Raw genomic sequence first — 14,042 nt, forward strand, 5'->3', positions numbered from 1 at the left:
TACAGCATGGGTGAACCCTGAAAACGTTAGGCTAAGTGAAATAATCGAGACACAAATGACAAATATTGTATGCTAACACTCATATGAAATATCCAGAATAGTCAAATTCAGAGAGACAGAGAATAGAGATTCCAAGGGGCTGAGAGGAGAGGAGCAGTAGGAATTTATTGCTTAATGGGTACACAGTTTCTGTTTCGGATGATGATACAGTTTTGGAAATAGAGAGTAGTGGTAGTTGCACAACAAGACGAACATACTTAATGCCACCGAGTTGCACACTTAAAATTATCTATTAAAGTCTAGCAGGGCATTACTTTTTTTTAAGTGGCTTCAAACACATTCTAATAAGTGATCGACTTTAAGACTCAATTAAGTTGCCCATATGAAAAACTCCCACTTAGCAAAACAGCCTTCCAAATCACCTTCCCACCAGGGTGAAAGAACCTGCCAGGACGTGAACTGGAAATGTAAATTAGCTTCCTAAAGCTTATCTGTGTAGTGCCTATCACTTTCCAGTTTACCTTCCACTTTCAAGTGCACAACTTCATCAAAGGAATCACCTTGGCATTTGAAGCCCTCACATTCAGCCTTGTTGCTTCACATGAAGTGATTCAGCAAAGGAAGGTGATCTATTCTGGGAACCACCTATCTGGTGCTATTTCTATCACCAACCCCTCTTTGTCTTCTTTTAAAAATATCCTGGTAATTGTGGATAAACAGTTAAGGTGTATATATATACATATCTACGTACATGTATATGTATATGTAGCCTAGAGGAAATAACAGAAGTGTCAACCCTTGATAAATTCAATGTTATTAAAAGCCGACCAGGAAAAGTGATTTCCTGGTTGCATAAAAGAGCATTCTGTCCCTTATAATTTATAACTTCTAACATTGAACCTATTTATGTAGAAGCACCACAAACTTAACTGTGCATCACTCTTATTGCAGATGTCATTAATCATGTAATGAGACAACTTGGAGTTCAACCCGTAGAACAACTTGGCCCTGAGGCTGAGGACCAAGTCAGTCTTCCATTTGATATGAGCAGAAAGTCTCTAGGGACCACAGAATGAATGCCAGTTTGATGGTTCCATAATGTAATACATTTTCCCTTAACAAAAACCTTCCTTCATAGACAACCAACCTTTTAAACTCAATTATGTCCAGTCTTTTCCCAATTTATTTTTTCTCAAACATATTTAATTTATGGCTTTCAGTCAAACTAGTTCCTTCACAATCACTGTGTTTGGAACAAAACTAACACCAGCATAAAAACAAATGCTTCTCAAGTGTTTGTTTCATCCTGAATAAGATTACTGATAATAATAGGTATAACAACTTTATGAGCCATTCTGTGGCTTACAATTGAGAAATTAAATGAGAGCAAATGTGCCTTCCTTGGGATTTAGTTTATCTGATCTAATTACATTTTCAGACAGAGTATACTATTCACTACCTGAAGGGTGAATATGATGTATATAATTTTCATAACTGGCTATTGGAAATAATGCACTTGGGATTAATTATATGGAAAACTAAATGTGTAATTTTTATTTGAAGGATAAGATATATCTAAATATTTTTCAAGATGTTATGGTCCACGATACATATTATACATATATACATATCAAAATGAGCAGTGACCATATGAGAAGTGTTTGGATTTTCTGTCCTTTTATAGAGAACGCATGAGAACTAAGATAGCATCCTCCATAAAGCACCTCCTTCTGGTTGCTTATGTATTGTTGGGTATAAAGTTTACTACTCAGTGGGGACAACTCTAACTCCAAGATAGGAAAAAATAAATTGGGTGGGTAGATGCATGTGAGAGTGGGCAAAATTGAGTCTTATACTTATCCTGGCTTTTCATCAGGACAAAAAAAAACCCTCAAATTACATTATGAGATTAATTGTTCTAATATCTACCACCTTCCAAAATGCAAAGCTGGATCAGATAATACTGCCTGCTATTCTGACACATAATCCAGAACCGTATCTACAGTTTCAAAGTGGATTAACTAAAGTCTTGGAACATTTGAGTACCCTGGGTTGTGCACTCAAATTCAGCGTCCTGACATCCATGGATCCATTTTTGATACCCCACAGCCTTAGGACCACTTACCACTGACCTGGCTTCTGGCCACCACCCAAATGAGATACAAGTTTGCCTCTACTCAAGAAGAGCCTCCAAGTTCATCCCCACTAGCATGAGAGAAATGGAGGAGTGCAATGACACAGAGGGTCTTCTTATGTCTTTTCTGAAAAGACTGTATATATAGTGCAATTCAGAATCAGGACGGATGTGAATGCAATTTGGCTTGTTTAAAAAATTACCCTTTACCCTATGAGCTTTCATTTGGGTTGTAAAATAGCTTAACAACTGAAAAAAGACTAATAGGAAGCAGAAACACTTAAGTAAGATAGATGAACATAATATCCCTTATTTAGTAAAGAGTTCCTTGTGTATAAAACTCACAATGTGTCTGGACTTTGAGGGCCTCATAATATAACAAAGGACTCCTCGATACCATCAAACCATACTATCTGAAGTCTTTCTTATTCTTCTTTCATTTGTCTTATTGGGCTTCTTTGCTCCTCAGGCAGGGGATTGAAATCATTAAGTATATCTGAATTTTCCAGGGTAAATAAATATTACGAAGTTACGGAGAAATAGATTTCACTTCTTATCAACAGTTGTATCTACTGGGGAATTTGCCTGTTGCTACAACAGAAGGCTTTTAGTGAAAAACCGTTTTTCTTGAGGAGAGTATTAGGGTAAGTATTATGTATTGCCATCTCTGCTACATCCAAGTTTAAAGACTGATTATCAACATGATCTAAAATTTTCTTCAACTTAGTATATTGAGTCCTCCTATTCATTATTCCAAATTATAAACCATTATAATGCCAGATTCTAATCCCCATTCTAATAATGATAATAGTATTGAATATATGTCAGGCATTTTGCTAACCATTTTACATGCATCCTATGGATTATTATGGGGTACTTACTATTCTAAGCCCATTTTACATCTGAGTACCATGGAACTTAGAAAGGCTATATACTTGCCAAAGTCACACTGGTAGAAAATGGCAGAGCAGGTCCCTTACTTTTAACCTACTGAATTATGTGCTAATCTGCAGGTCATTTAATCCAAGCCCTCAGTTTCTTCATCTTTGAAATCAAGTAGTTAGACTAGATAGCCTGTTATTCTAAAATGTCTCAATTCTGCGATTTGTGGAGGCCCTCAAAATTATGCAGAGCCAACTACATAGTTTGATTTAAAGATAACTCTGGACGTTTCTCAGTATTATTTGTAATACCTTCTATTCTAAGCATCTCAAAGCCCTCAGTAATTTTTTGTTCAATTCCCATTAGAAGGTTGTAATAAAGGATTTTTGCTCTCCTGACTTTGTATTTGTTTATTTTTATTTTTTCTATCTCTAATGAATTGTTAGGACCCAGTGAGCAAACAGGCTACCTCAGCCAGTAGGGAATGATGAATTTATAAAGTAAGCTCAAGCTGAACAAGTGGACTTTCTAACTGTGTTCAGGCCTGAAGCTTTCCCCGTTCAGCAGGTGATCTGCCTCTCAATTCAGAACTTCTATTCTCCATCCTAGCCATAGCTCCTACACCTGATCTTAATATTCCTGGCTCTGATAGTATGGGGAAAGGGTTTCAGACCTCATTTGATTAATTACTATAGAAAAGATTAATCAGGACCACCAAAGATAAATGTTGAGTCAAGGCAATCACCAGAAATAAGTAAGGAGCAGAATTTAGAATACAGCAGGGCCGGGACAGCTAAGATAGGTTGCAAAACATATTTATGATGCCCATTATGTATAAATTGCCCATTTCATACACCATTTTCTAACATTACATTGCTGTATCTTTTTTTTTTTTTTTGCACAGATCCTCTCTCAGTATTTGGAGTGTAAGCAATTTGAGGCAAGAGAGATCAGCCAGTATTATTTACTGGGCTACTATGTGTTACATGTTTTGTCATTTATTCCAGTTCTCCAGACAACGTTTTCACAACAGCAGTAGTGTATCTATTTCCCAGGTGAGAAAACTATGGCTCACAGAAGTCACAGAAAAGCAGAACTTAGATTTGAATACAGCCTTTTTACTACAAAGTCTATTATATGTCTACTTGGTCATGGTATCAACTCCTATATGTAACCCTTTTGGATATTTAGAAGGATTCTAAGCCTATAGCAACATTATGAATGCAAAATTAAAGTTGAAAGTATCTTAAACATTAGTCCCAAACTTTCCTTTAGAAATGGGGAGTCTGAGACCTGAGAAGGTTAAATGACTTGTTCAAATGGATATTTAATAAACACTTGTCAGAGGACAGGAAAACAGAAAGCAAAACTAGAATTTATTTTATCTACAGTGAGACCTGATTCCACGAAATATTACAGTTTAGATTTAACACTGTCAGGGACCAAAGGTTTAAGAGAAAGGCTTAGATGAACAAGTCCTTGCAAGTTATGAAATAGAAGGATTATTTTAATTTAAATTGTGAAATAGAAGATGGCGGTGTAGGAGGACGCTGGGCTCCCCACATGGCCTGCTGATCACTAAGATTCCACCCACACCTGCCTAAATAACCCAGAAAACTGCCAGAAGACTAACAGAATGGAGTCTCCAGAGCCAAGCACAGGCGAGAGGCCCACGGAAGAGGATCCATTCCTCCGGCAGGTCTGACTGCCTCCCGGTGCCGCAGGGCCCCTCCCCAAGCGGATCTCCGAAGGAAAAGCGAGCTGAGCCTGCCCCTCTGGCCACTGTGCACCTTCCCAATCCACCCCAGCAAATACACCAGATCCCCAGCACCACAAGCCTGGCAGTGTGCAAGTAGCCCAGATGGGCCACGCCACCCCATAGTGAATCCCGCCCCTAGGAGAGGGGAAGAGAAGGCACACACCAGTCTGACTGTGGCCCCAGCGGTGGGCTGGGGTCAGACATCAGTTCGGACTGTGGGCCCGCCCACCAACACAAGTTATTCAAGACAGCACAGGGAAAGTGCCACGCAGTCCCACACCACTCCAGGGACTATCCAAAATGACAAAACGGAAGAATTCCCCTCAGAAAAACGTCCAGGAAATAACAACAGCTAACGAACTGATCAAAAAGGATTTAAACAATATAACAGAAAGTGAATTTAGAATAATAGTCATAAAATTAATCACTGGGCTTGAAAACAGTATGAAGGACAGCAGAGAATCTCTTGCTACAGAGATCAAGGGACTAAGGAACAGCCAGGAGGAGCTTAAAAATGCTATCAATGAGCTGCAAAATAAAATGGAGACAACTATGGCTCAGACTGAAGAGGCAGAGGAGAGAATAGGTGAACTAGAAGATAAAATTATGGAAAAAGAAGCTGAGAAAAAGAGAGATAAAAAAAATCCAGGAGTATGAGGGGAAAATTAGAGAACTAAGTGATGCACTAAAGAGAAATAATATACGCATAATTGGTATTCCAGAGGAGGAAGGGAGAGGGAAAGGTGCTGAAGGGGTACTTGAAGAAATAATAGCTGAGAACTTCCCTGAACTAGGGAAGGAAAAAGGCATTGAAATCCAAGAGGCACAGAGGACTCCCTTCAGACGTAACTTGAATCGATCTTCTGCATGACATATCATAGTGAAACTGGCAAAATACAAGGATAAAGAGAAAATTCTGAAAGCAGCTAGAGATAAACGTGCTCTAACATATAAAGGGAGACCTATAAGACTCGTGACTGATCTCTCTACTGAAACTTGGCAGGCCAGAAAAAATGGCAGGAGATCTTCAATGTGATGAACAGAAAATATATGCAGCTGAGAATCCTTTATCCAGCAAGTCTGTCATTTAGAATAGAAGGAGAGATAAAGGTCTTCCCAAACAAACAAAAACTGAAGGAATTTGTCACCACTAAACCAGCCCTACAAGAGATCCTAAGGGGGATCCTGTGAGACAAAGTACCAGAGACATCGCTACAAGCATGAAACCTATGGACATCACTATGACTCTAAACCCATATCTTTCTATAATAACACTGAATGTAAATGGACTAAATGCGCCAACCAAAAACAATACGGTATCAGAATGGATAAAAAACAAGACCCATCTATTTGCTGTCTACAAGAGACTCATTTTAGACCTGAGGGCACCTTCAGATTGAGAGTGAGGGGATGCAGAACTATTTATCATGCTACTGGAAGCCAAAAGAAAGCTGGAGTAGCCATACTTATATCAGACAAAGTAGACTTTAAATTAAAGGCTGGAAAAAGAGATGAAGAAGGGCATTATATAATAATCACAGGGTCTATCCATCAGGAAGAGCTAACAGTTATAAATGTCTATGCGCCGAATACGGGAGCCCCCAAATATATAAAACAATTACTCACAAACATAACCAACCTTATTGATAAGAATGTGGTAACTGCAGGGGACTTTAACACTCCACTTACAGAAATGCATAGATCATCTAGACACACGGTCAATAAAGAAACAAGGGCCCTGAATGAGACATTGGATCAGATGGACTTGACAGATATATTTAGAACTCTGCATCCCAAAGCAACACAATACACTTTCTTCTCGAGTGCACATGGAACATTCTCCAAGATAGATCATATACTGGGTCACAAAAGCGCCGTTCATAAGTTAACCAGAATTGAAATTATACCATGCATACTTTCAGACCACAATGCTATGAAGCTTGAAATCAACCACAGGAGAACATCTGGAAAACCTCCAAAAGCATGGAGGTTAAAGAATACCCTATTAACGAATGAGTGGGTCAACCAGGCAATTAGAGAAGAAATTTAAAAATATATGGAAACAAACGAAAATGAAAATACAACAATCCAAATGCTTTGGGATGCAGCGAAGGCAGTCCTGAGAGGAAAATACATTGCAATGCAGGCCTATCTCAAGAAACAAGAAAAATCCCAAATACAAAATCTAACAGCACACCTAAAGGAACTAGAAGCAGAACAGCAAAGGCAGCCTAAACCCAGCAGAAGAAGAGAAATAATAAAGATCAGAGCAGAAATAAACAATATAGAATCTAAAAAAACTATAGAGCAGATCAATGAAACCAAGAGTTGGTTTTTTGAAAACATAAACAAAATCGACAAACCTCTAGCCAGGCTTCTCAAAAAGAAAAGGGAGATGACCCAAATAGATAAAATCATGAATGAAAATGGAATTATTGCAACCAATCCCTCAGAGATACAAGCAATTATCAGGGAATACTATGAAAAATTATATGCCAACAAACTGGACAACCTGGAACAAATGGACAAATTCCTAAACACCCACACGCTTCCAAAACTCAATCAGGAGGAAATAGAAAGCTTGAACAGACCCATAACCAGCGAAGAAATTGAATCAGTCATCAAGAATCTCCCAACAAATAAGAATCCAGGACCAGATGGCTTCCCAGACGTTTAAAGCAGAGATAATACCTATCCTTCTCAAGCTATTCCAAGAAATAGAAAGGGAAGGAAAACTTCCAGCCTCATTCTATGAAGCCAGTATTACTTTGATTCCTAAACCAGACAGAGACCCAGTAAAAAAAGAGAACTACAGGCCAATATCCCTGATGAAAATGGATGCAAAAATTCTCAATAAGATACTAGCAAATCGAATTCAACGGCATATAAAAAGAATTATTCACCATGATCAAGTGGGATTCATTCCTGGGATGCAGGGCTGGTTCAACATTCACAAATCAATCAACGTGATCCATCACATTAATAAAAGAAAAGATAAGAACCATATGATCCTGTCAATCGATGCAGAAAAGGCCTTTGACAAAATTCAGCAACTTTCTTAATAAAAACCCTCGAGAAAGTCGGGATAGAAGGAACATACTTAAACATCTTCAAAGCCGTTTATGTAAAGCCCACAGCTAACATCATCCTCAATGGGGAAAAACAGAGCTTTCTCCCTGAGATCAGGAACACGACAGGGATGCCCACTCTCACCGCTGTTGTTTTACATAGTGTTGGAAGTTCTAGCATCAGCAATCAGACAACAAAAGGAAATCAAAGGCATCAAAATTGGCAAAGATGAAGTCAAGATTTCACTTTTTGGAGATGACATGAAATTATACATGGAAAATCCGATAGACTCCACCCGAAGTCTGCTAGAAGTGATACATGAATTTAGCAAAGTTGCAGGATACAAAATCAATGTACAGAAATCAGTTGCATTCTTATACACTAATAATGAAGCAACAGAAAGACAAATAAAGAAACTGATCCCATTCACAACTGCACCAAGAAGCATAAAACACCTAGGGAATAATCTAACCAAAGATGTACAAGATCTGTATGCTGAAAACTATAGAAAGCTTATGAAGGTAATTGAAGAAGATATAAAGAAATGGAAAAACAGTCCCTGCTCATGGATTGGAAGAATAAATATTGTCAAAATGTCAATACTACCCAAAGCTTTCTACACATTCAATGCAACCCCAATCAAAATTGCACCAGCATTCTTCTTGAAACTAGAACAAGCAATCCTAAAATTCATATGGAACCACAAAAGGCCCCGAATAGCCAAAGGAATTTTGAAGAAGAAGACCAAAGCAGGAGGCATCACAATCCCAGACTTTAGCCTCTACTACAAAGCTGTCATCATCAAGACAGCATGGTATTGGCACCAAAACAGACACACAGACCAATGGAATAGAATAGAAACCCCAGAACTAGACCCACAAACGTATGGCCAACTCATCTTTGACAAAGCAGGAAAGAATATCCAATGGAAAAAAGACAGTCTCTTTAAAAATGGTGCTGGGAGAACTGGACAGCAAAATGCAGAAGATTGAAACTAGACCACTTTCTCACACCATTCACAAAAATAAACTCAAAATGGATAAAGGACCTGAATGTGAGACAGGAAACCATCAAAACCTTAGAGGAGAAAGCAGGAAAGGACCTCTCTGACCTCAGCCGTAGCAATTTCTTACTCGACACATCCCCAAAGGCAAGGGAATTAAAAGCCAAAATGAACTACTGGGACTTTATGAAGATAAAAAGCTTCTGCACAGCAAAGGAAACAACCAACAAAACTAAAAGGCAACCGCAGGAATGGGAAAAGATATTTGCAAATGACATATCGGACAAAGGGCTAGTATCCAAAATCCATAAAGAGCTCACCAAAGTCCACACCCAAAAAACAAATATTCCAGTGGAGAAATGGGCAGAAAACATGAATAGACACTTCTCTAAAGAAGACATCCGGATGGCCCACAGGCACTTGAAAAGATGCTCAACGTTGCTCCTCATCAGGGAAATACAAATCAAAACCACACTCAGATATCACCTCACGCCAGTCACAGTGGCCAAAATGAACAAATCAGGAAACTATAGATGCTGGAGAGGATGTGGAGAAATGGGAACCCTCTTGCACTGTGGGTGGGAATGCAACTTGGTGCAGCCACTCTGGAAAACAGTGTGGAGGTTCCTCAAAAAATTAAAAATAGACCTACCCTATGACACAGCAGTAGCACTGCTAGGAATTTACCCAAGGGATACAGGAGTACTGATGCATAGGGACACTTGTACCCCAACGTTTATAGCAGCACTCTCAACAATAGCCAAATGATGGAAAGAGCCTAAATGTCCATCAACTGATGAATGGATAAAGAAATTGTGGTTTATATACACAATGGAGTACTATGTGGCAATGAGAAAGAATGTAATATGGCCCTTTGTAGCAACGTGGATGGAACTGGAGAGTGTGATGCTAAGTGAAATAAGCCATACAGAGAAAGACAGATGCCATATGGTTTCACTTTTATGTGGATCCTGAGAAACTTAACAGAAACCCTTGGGGGAGGGGAAGGAAAAGAAAAAGAGGTTAGAGTGGGAGAGAGCCAAAGCATAAGAGACTCTTAAAAACTGAGAAGAAACTGAGGGTTGATGGGGGGTGGGAGGGAGGGGAGGGTGGGTGATGGGTATTGAGGAGGGCACCTTTTGGGATGAGCACTGGGTGTTGTATGGAAACCAATTTGATAATAAACTTCATATAGTGGAAAAAAATAAATTGTGAAATAAATGGGTTTTTACATTTTATTCCCATTCACTTTTAACCTCAGGTCAGACAGCCTTTAGTAAAGCAGAAATGCTACACAACTGAAATTAAACATAAGTGAAAATTTCCTGTCAGTTGCAGGAGAGCAAGAGCAACATTAAACAGAGCAGTTTGAGTTTACAAGGATTTTTGTGAAATCCTAAGAAAAATAAAAATTACTCTTGAAAAATACCGTAAAAATAATAGACTTTTTATAGGCGTCATTTATTATTTCTCCCTCATTCTTGAAAAATAGATAAAACACTCTCATCGTCCGTCTTTTCTTCACACACTGTAGAAGACATAATTTTCCAGAAGCGGTTTGTGTGCTCATTTTTGTTTTGAATTGCAGACACTGGAAATTCTGTGGCTAAAATATTTCGATCCAACTGTTTCAAAGAGTGGACAATGCAAAACATGAGGATAAAGTCAAGCATTTAGGATTGGTGACAGCGTCATGTGCTGGGTTCCAGAGAAGCCATTACCTACGAGGCCTCAATGGTGGACCAGGAAGGGGTGAAGTCTGGAATCTTGAAACTTCATTTTTCCCAGGAACGAAAAAAAGTCACCTACTACTTTTATGAGAAGGCATTTAAAGCACACTGGAATGAGTTTGTATGAGCACATACAAGGCATTTAAAGCACACTGAATGAGTTTCACGATCTTGTGAAAATTCTTAACTGCAGCTAGTTTGCATAAAGTATTAGTTAGGAAAACGCCCGACACCTAGGCACAGATCTATGGATTGCACAGATCTGGGAACCTTAGTGTCTTTCCACTGGAAGTAAAATGCCTGTCCTAGTATTACGGTGAGAAAAATGCACTAAAGACATCCTTGAGTTAGCAAGAAGGTGCGACTGAGACCACAGGACTGTAGCATAATGGACCTGCTTCGCAACAGGGCTTCAGCACTCTTGTTGGAAATATACTAATAAAATAAAAACATCCTGCACTGACTCTAAAATGAATAAAGATGTATTTAGAATGGAACACTCTTCCCGACTTCCTTTCCAACTTTCCTGGCTGTCTAAAAGAAAAATATTTTCATTCGTTGGTGGCATACAGCCATGATTAATTGCTCCTAACCAAGGAAATAGAACAGCAATCCTGTGGCTCTCAGACTCTGCAAAGTTTGTCTTGTTCACAGACTCAGAGGAAGCTCAGAAATGTCTCAGTGTAACCCGTGGTCCTGGCAGCAACGATTTGCCAACACAAATCTCAGTAGGAAATAGGGCTTTCTGTTCTGTTCCTTTCACTGCTCACAGAGCTTATTGATGAGACTAGAAGAAGCCTCCTGTATGGTCACCCCAGCGTGGCAATGAAAATAATGTTTCCACTTCCCAATTCTGTTTGTATGAAAATGGAAAACAAGGTAACTGATGCTACCAATTCCCACCTTGACATACCCCACCTGTGTTTATTCCCTGTTTTCATGACCAGAGCAAGGATGGTGGACAGTAACCAGGAATGGCATGAACATCAAGCATTATACTCAGAGCATTAAGAATTAGCCTCAACTAACTGAATTATGGCATGCTATACAACACAGAGCAACGTGGGGCCCAGCTTAGACAAATGAGTGAGTCTTTTCCATCTGTAATTGGTCTGTCAAAACAGGTTTTTAGCAATAAAGAACCACAGTCTTGGGACAGATGGAATTCACACATTCTACTCATAATATAACATACATAATGGGGTTCAGATGCCAAACTCTCCTGTCACATTCTGTCAGCTGCCAATGCAGGTGGTGTTTACCCCAAATCCATTTTCCCCCAGGATCACCATAATTGGTACTTAGGAAAAAAAAAACCAACTTCCTACTTGGCTCGGATTAACACTTCCAATGTGAAAGTCTGTTTTGTGCAGAATTTATGTTTCTTCCCAGTATAGCCCTGGCATTTTGGATGAAGCAAAGAGTTCCCCTGCGAAGAGCAAGCCCTTCACTAATGCCAGCCCTGAGTCATTTTTAACCTCTGATGTGGTCCACAGAGACCCAGGTGTGATTTGAGAATTTGCATGCATGTCTCCTCTGTGAAGCCAACAACCTCTCATTGTTGGCTATGGCCCTGCTCATGTCTTTGCCCTCCCCGTGCTGGGTGACACTTCCTTCACGAATTCATGGAGTTTCTCATCCAATCATTACATACCCATATGACAGGCAGTGAAATTAAGTTTTCTTGTTAGTGAAAATGACATAATTGGGACTTGTTTAGTGTTCTATTTTTACTGAAAGGGGACACAACTCCTAAAATAGAATCGTTAAAATCTGTCTTCTAAAAGTAAATAAAAAGCTTTCTTAAAGCTTTCTATAAGAATCTCAATCCTCCCACCATTTATTCATATTAAGTTAACTCTTGTTTATTGTTCAAGGAGTCCAAGTGGGACTTTCATGTGTTTTAATTGTACAAACGCTTGTTGGGGTATTTCTCAAATAAGCACTTGTATCCACTGGAGTTAGGAGTGAAGACAGATCAACACAGTATCTTGAGAAAGTTACGTGGAGTAAAGAATGTTCTGATTTGTCTGGTTGGGGATGCAGGCTATATTGATTTGAGGAGCAAAGCCTTTTCTCTGTATTTTCACCATCCCATGTCTTAAAGTAGGCTGGACTCCCCAAAAAGAATCTTGAGTTTTAATACAGACTTTCAAAACGTTTTCTCCCTTTTGGAAGTTTGGGCTGAATCTCTGGTTTCAGATCACCTGGATGTGAATCCTGCTTTTGCCTTTTTCTAGCCACAAGCCTATGGTCACGTTACTTAACCTCTCTAAGCCTACATCTCCCCATTTGTGAAATCTAGATGATTATAGTCTCTAACTCATAGAGCTGTATCAAGCATTAAATGAGAAATGAGATGAAATCATCCTCATCACAGTACCGGGCACAAGCACATTCTCAATAACTGTTTCTTGCTGTTGTACATCTCTAGACATAAAAAGTTGTGGATTTATCCTAATAGGGTCATGGAATAAGTTTGAGAAGCACGATCTTGGAGCCATCAGCATCCAAAGAAAAACAAATGACCCATGAGGTATAAGAATCAAATAAAAATAGATCTTGGAGCAACCTAATAATGGGGTAATTTATAATAAGCTTTTTCGTGGCCTCTCAGAGTGAATGTAAATTAAAATTTCCCTCCTCTTTTTAGACAATGAGCACTAAGTTCATAATCTCTATTTTGTATGGCTCCTCCATTTAAGTCTGATCTGATAGATCAACATGGATTATCTTAAGAATAATTAGGTAATCAAATCTATTTTTAATTTTTTTCCCATAATACCCTTATGGGAAACATCAAAATCTAGCATTCAAATCTGCTTCCTAGGATCTGACTGATTAGAGCAAGAAAAAAATCTTAGGTTCCCTCTTGACTAGTGGTGGAATTGCTAAGTCCCCTTAATCAATCAATCAGTATATATGACTTTTTAAATACACATATACATCAAAAATTTATGATGTGAACTTTAATCCCAGAGTCAATTCTGCGGTAGAGATAGTTGATATTCCAGTAAGATGTGAATTAAAACCACAGAAGTGAAGTTCTATGCAATGACAAGGGAGAACAAAAATTTAAAAAGTAACAAACAACAGTAACAATAAAACCCAACAAGCTGAATCCCACCAGAGCTATGTAAAAATAGGTTCAGTGGTTTCATTTACTCAACATTCTTTTCTTGAATGCCAACTATGTGCCTGGCATTTTCCTACAGCTTCAGAATAAAAATGAAAAGGATTTATTCACAAACATCTGTGTAAGAGATTACCCAAGTAATCTGCCCAAGATTATACCTGATGAGCAATGCCAGAACTTGAACATGTACTTTTCTATCCCTAAAGTCCACTGTTTTCCCCACCATACCGAGTTGTAGGCCCTGCTGGTGTCATGATTCTTCTCAGATCCTTTCCCCTAACTCTGCACACTCATCTAGCTTCTGCTTGTTATACTACTAAATGCTGCGC

This window comes from Prionailurus bengalensis, chromosome X, assembly GCF_016509475.1.
Source record: "Prionailurus bengalensis isolate Pbe53 chromosome X, Fcat_Pben_1.1_paternal_pri, whole genome shotgun sequence".
NCBI lineage: Eukaryota > Metazoa > Chordata > Mammalia > Carnivora > Felidae > Prionailurus > Prionailurus bengalensis.